The sequence below is a fragment of the Pseudorca crassidens genome, chromosome X, assembly GCF_039906515.1.
Source record: "Pseudorca crassidens isolate mPseCra1 chromosome X, mPseCra1.hap1, whole genome shotgun sequence".
Classification (NCBI taxonomy): Eukaryota; Metazoa; Chordata; class Mammalia; order Artiodactyla; family Delphinidae; genus Pseudorca; species Pseudorca crassidens.
This window is the reverse complement of record NC_090317.1, coordinates 70,532,292-70,538,698: the sequence shown is the minus strand read 5'-3', so window position 1 is coordinate 70,538,698 and position 6,407 is coordinate 70,532,292.

Sequence of the window (6,407 nt, the reverse complement as noted above, 5' to 3'; positions counted from 1 at the left end):
ATGGGCAAAGGACATGAACAGACATTTCACTGAAAAGGATATATAAATGGCAAGTAAACACACGACAAGATGTTCATTAGCCATTAGGGAAATGAAAATTAAAACCACAATAAGGTATCACTACACATCTTTCTGAATGGCTAAAATAAAAAATAGTGACAACAACAAATGCTGACAAGGAAGCAGAGAAGCTGAATTACTCATACGTTGCTGGTAGGAATGTAAAATGAAACAGTTACTCTTTTTTTTTTTTTTGAAACAGTTACTCTTGAAAACAGTTTGGCAGTTTCTAAAACAAAAAACAAAAAACAACTGAACATGTAACTACCATATGACCCAGCAAATGCACTCCTGGGCATTTATCCCAGATAAATGCAAGTTCATGTTCACACAAAAATCTGAGCACATTTATTTATAGTAACTTTATTTGTAATAGCCCAAAATTGGGAACAACCAAAATGTCCTAGGTAGCTAAATGACACAGTAAACAAAGTGTGGTATATCCATACTGTGGAATACTAGTCAACAATAAAAGAGAATGAACTGTTTATATACACAACAACTTGGATTTTTCTAAGGACTTTATGCTCAAAGTAAAAGCTGGTCTGAAAAGATCATATACTGTATGAGTTCATTTATATAGTTTTCTTGAAGTTATGAAAGTCAAAATGACAAAGTTATAGAAATGAAGAACAAATTAGTGGTTGCCAGGGGTTATGGGTAGAGTGGCGGACAGGGAAGGGTGGCTATACAAGGGCAACTTGTGGTATCCTGGTGATAATAGAAATACCCTGTATCTTGACTGTGGTAGCGGACTCATGAACTTAAAAAATTGAAATCGAATGTGGCAAAATCTAAAAGAAACGACCGCACACGCACACACACACATACACGAGTAGATGTAAAACTAGGAAAATGTGTTTAAGATCAGTGGATTGCATCAATGCCAATATCCTGCTTGTGACAGGGTACTATAGTTTGTCAAGATGTTATTATTGAGGTAAATTGGACAAAATGCATACAGGACCATTCTGTATTATTTCTTAAAAATGCATCTAAAGAGGGAGGAGGTATGGAGATATATGTATACATAAAACTGATTCAGTTTGTTATACAGCAGAAACTAACACAACTTTGTAAAGCAATTATACTCCAATAAAGATGTTAAAAAAGCATCTACATTTATCTAAAAATAAAAGTTTAATTAAAAAAAAGATGACATTGAAAGCTGGCCTTCATCCCTTGCTGGACGTTATATTCCTCTTAATACTACTATCAGTCACTTTGCAACCCAGGTAGATATGGTGGAGAGCAAAGGAGAAGGATTTCAGGAACCTGGTCCTCCAAGATTTCATCAAGCCACTGGAGCAACAAAATCTAAATCCTTCCTAAACTCTGGACTTCCTATTATTCAAGATAATACTCTCCTCATGGTTTAAGCCAATTTGAGTGATTTTTTGTTATTTGCTGCCTAAAATATCCTTAATGATATTCAGATAATCTGTGGGTGCTGTTTTCATTTGATTTGCTATAGGGTTACACATGAAGATTTTTAAAAGTGTGTCTAATATGTCCAAGAATGTCTCTTTCATTGATTTTTCCCCCCTAGAATGTGTTTAGTTCTCTTGATCTGCATGCTCACAACTTTTTCTGACTTGGCCAGATGTTCCTCACTTACACTTTTGAGTATTGCTCCAGTTGCAGCAAGTGTGAATCCTCCTCAGGACACCCCTAATCTAGGGCCCTTTCCCTGTTCTCCCTTGTGATCATTGTTCTTGTCATCCTTTTCACCTATCTACTTTTTGCAACCGATTGTTTAATTTCGTTGGCACCATTAATATATGCTTTTCCTTTTTATACATGATACATTGTTTTTTTCTGTTGCTTCAAATGTGGATTTTAAATCTGCTACTACATTTTATTTTACCTGTCACTTTACTGATAAAGAAACTCTGGTTGGAAGGTTAAAGGAAATTGCACAAGGGTGCACTGCTGGAAGATAGCTGAAGTGGGATTCAAACTCAGATATGTCTAACTCTAAAGCTGATGCTTTGCACCACCTTGCTCTTCTGAGTTGCTGGTTGATAAACAGGGAGGTAAGTCAGTGCCTGTGTCGCTGCTTAAATTTATAATTAAAACCTTCAAGTAGAAATTAGAGGTGAGGTTATTTTAAAATCTGACAGGCTCATGACTGTGGCAAAGTGGACAGATAGCTTATGCAAGAAGATTCATACTGGCAGGTTAGGCACTTTTTCATTCTCTCCCTCTTAGAATGAAGGAGGAAGGAATCTTTTTACTGTCTATTGCTGTAGCAACGCACTGATCCCCATAAATAAGGGTCTCCCACAATGCTGGGGGTGAAGGGGATTCTAATACGTGAATCACAAGAGGATTGACCATATGGATAGAATCAGATAGCTCATCGGACAGCCCTACTTTCCTCCTCCCTGCTCCCATCACTGAAACTCACAAGCAAGCCTATTGCATCTCACCCTGTCCCTGGTTTCCCTTCTCTTGGTTCCGCCCTCTGTCTCATTCTAGGTTCCGAGGCACTGTTATGTACTGAATGTCTGTGTCCTCCCCAAATTCATGCATTAAAGCCATAATCTCTACTGTGATAGTATTTGGAGGTGGGACCTTTGGGAGATAATCAGGTTTATATGAGGTAATGAGGATGGAGCCCTCATGAATCTGATAGTGCCCTTATAAGAAAAAGAGAGAAAAGTTCTCTCTCTTTCTCTCTACAAACACGCAGTGAAGAATGTCCATGTGAACACACATCAAGAAGGTGGCTGTTCGAAAGAGACTCACAGATATAGAAAACAAACTTATAGTTACCAAAGGGGAAGTGGGGGATAAACTGGGAGTATGGTATTGACAGATGCACACTACCATATACAAAATAGATAAGCAATCAAGATTTACTGTATAGCACAGGGAACTAGATTCAATATCTTGCAATAAACTGTGATGCAACAATAAGGGAAAAGAAGAATATATATATATATATATATATATATACATTCATATATATATATTCAGTTATATGTTTTGAATAATTGAATCACTTTGCTGTATACCTGAAACTAACACAATATTGTAAATCAACTATACTTCAATCAATCAATCAAAAAAAAAGGTTAGTAAGGAAGTAGGCCTTCACCAAGAACTGAAGAAAAAGGAAGAAGGATCCTAAAGGCAATTCAGATATCATCAGGGCTGCTACGCCCACCACAGACCCAGAGTGCACAGGCCCAGAGTACACAGCTGTCTCCACCTTGGTTTCAAAGGGCAGGATCACTACAGAGAGCTGCAGCATGGGCTGGGCCTTCATAGAGAGTCATGTGGGCTGTGTCCTGCCTAGCTGAAGGGAGGGTTCCCCAATGAGTCGTAGGTGTGATGCTGCCTCCCCATTGGGCCTGAAGGGTGGAGCCAAAGAGGATTATTCTCCTGCCTTAAGATCTAATCATATTTGCCTTGCTGGGTTTTGGACTCGCTTGGGACCTATCACCCCTTCCTTCTTTCCTGTTTCTCCCTTTTGGAGTGGAAATGTCTATCCTATGTTCATGACACCATTACATTTTGGAAGCATGTAATTTGTTTGGTTTCATATGTTCACAGCCGGCGAGGAATTTTCATCAATATGAATCATACCTTGAGTCTCATCTATATTTGATTTAAATAATATTTAGATGAGCCTTTGGACTTCAGACTTGAGACTTGATGCTGCAATGGGTTAGGACTTTGGGTCTATTGGGATGGAATGAAAGTATTTAATACGTGAGGACATGAATTTTGGGGAGCCAGGTATAAAATGTTATGAACTAAATGTATCCCCCCACCAAGCTCATGTCTTTCACTAATCCCCAATATGATGGTATTCGGAATGGAGCCTTTGGGAGGTATTTAGGCTTAGATGAGGTCATGAGGGTTGGGACCCTCATAATAATATTGGTGTCCTTGTAAGAAGAGGAAGAGAGAAGAGATCTCTCCATCTCTCTCCATATGCGTGCACCAAGGAAACCATGTGAGCATATTTCAAGAAGGAAACTGTCTAGAAGCCAGGAAGTGGGGTATTACCCACTGAGTCTGCTAGCACCTTGACTTTGTACTTCCTGGTCTCCAGAACTGTGAGAAATAAATATCTGTTGTTTAAGCCACCTACTCTATGGTATTTTATTCTAACAGCCCAAACTAAGACAAGTGTATTTATACACTTACCTTTATGTGAGCCTTCTCTGTCATTCCTTTTTCACACATAGGTCAAAAGAAGTCTCTTTGCTCAGATGTCTTTCTTATTCCCTTTTTTCTCAAGGTTGACTAACTGCCACTTTTCCAGGTTGGCACCTCTTTTCTATTTCCCTTGTTCAAACCCTGATGAAAGATTGGCACAAATACTACATACTTGTGTAATCCTGAGCACAGATGTGGGTAGTAGTCGAGTGGGTGGTGGTGATTCTATGAATCTCCTTTTTATTCCAAGGTTCTAGGGCCTCTCCAGAAGGCCAAAGGCTCTACAATATTGATTTGAATTAAATAATTTTACTCTTTTCAAATGACTTGTTTAGCTATAACCACTTGTTAATGTGTCAACTCAAGTACAGCAAGTTAGGGAGACCCATTATAAGCAAGGTGTGGAAGGAATGATTTACACTGTTTGTGCTAGAATGTCAAGCTTTACACACACATGCAGAAACACACACACATACTCAAACAAACACACATCTATATTGTTATAAATTTTAGATGAGTAGAATTAATTCCTTTGATTACTTACATTGGGAAGTATCATGTAGCCCAAGCAAACAACTACCAGCAGGTCATGTGCCTATACAATAAAGCTAATCTCAAATAAGTCAGACTTCCAAAAGTTAAGATGTAAATATAGTATGCTTATTGTAATAAAGAGTCTGATGTTTGACTGCTTACATCTTTCAAGCTCCACACTTACCTCCTCCTCTTCCTCATCTGGGCAAGGTGCTAAGAAAGCCTAGGAGCTCCCTCCTTTTGTGCTAGTGGGAAGTTTAAACCATGCAGGGGACCCTCACCCCAGTCTCACCTTTTTACCACAAAACCAGTCTCTTATATTTGCTCCATCAAGTCATTTCCAGACCTACATGGGAGCCTGCCCTATTCTCCGATGAAAGTCCATTGTTTGAGTAAAAAAAGAAATCTCTTTATACCCTCTTAATGCATGTGTGGCATCATCAGTCTCACCATCTAAACCAGTCTTGGATGGAATGGGTTCACCCTGATTCTTCAGGATGACCACCACAATTGACACCGTGAGAAGGGTATCTAGAAGATGACCATCACCACTAGGCCTTTCTTCTTTGGCTTGCTAACTGGCTCTGTTATCTGCTGGCTAGCATGCTTTTTGAGTTATGCTGCTATCTGCTGGCAAGCTTATGCTTTTAGCTGTGCAGGGTCTTCAGGATTGAAATTCACTATACAACACCTATTTAGAGGAGGAGTCATTATCTCCACTGTTTCTCCATTTAACAGCCCAATTTAGCCTGTTCTTAAACCTGGAAAATACAAATGGTACACTTTGGTGAATTTCCACAACCCACCTAATAAGGTCCCAACACCCAATATTATTGAAACTACTGACTCCATCCAATCAAAAACTGGTAAATAATTTGCAGCTACAGATTTGGCTAATATATTCTGCTCAATGCCTATTTTAACAGCTTTTCAGTTGCAGTTTGCATTCACCTTCAAAGGGACACAGTACAAATTTACCTGGCTATCCATGGACGCCTCAACAGCTTTGCCATCATACACAATCTTTTCAGGTGTATAATTTCCCATTACTGCTATTATAAATTATTATAAACTTAGTGGCTTAAAACAATACACACTTTATTACCTTACAGTTACAGTGGTCAGATTTCCAAAATGTATCTCACAGGGCTAAAATCAAGGTGTCAGCAGGGCTGCATTCTTTCTAGGGGATAATCTGCAGGGGGTTTTTTTGTTTGTTTAGGTTTGGTTTTTTTGCCTTTTACAGTTTCTAGAGGCAGCCCACATTCCTTGGCTCATGGCCCCCTTCCATCCTAAAATCAGAAATAGCATCACTTCAAACACTGCTTCTATTATTACAACTTTTCTGACTCTGATTCTCCTACATCCCTCTTTTACTTATAAACACTTTGTGATTACACTGAGCCTACCTAAACAGATAAACCAGGATAACCTCCTTATCTCAATATCTGTAACTTGTATCACACCTGCAAATCCCCCCCTTTTTTTGAGATGTCTGGTGTTCCTTAATTAACAGTAATTTTTTAAAACATTTTTATTGGAGTATAATTGTTTACAATGGTGTGTTAGTTTCTGCTTTATAACAAAGTGAATCAGCCATACATATACATATATCCCCATATCTGACCCTTTTGCCATGC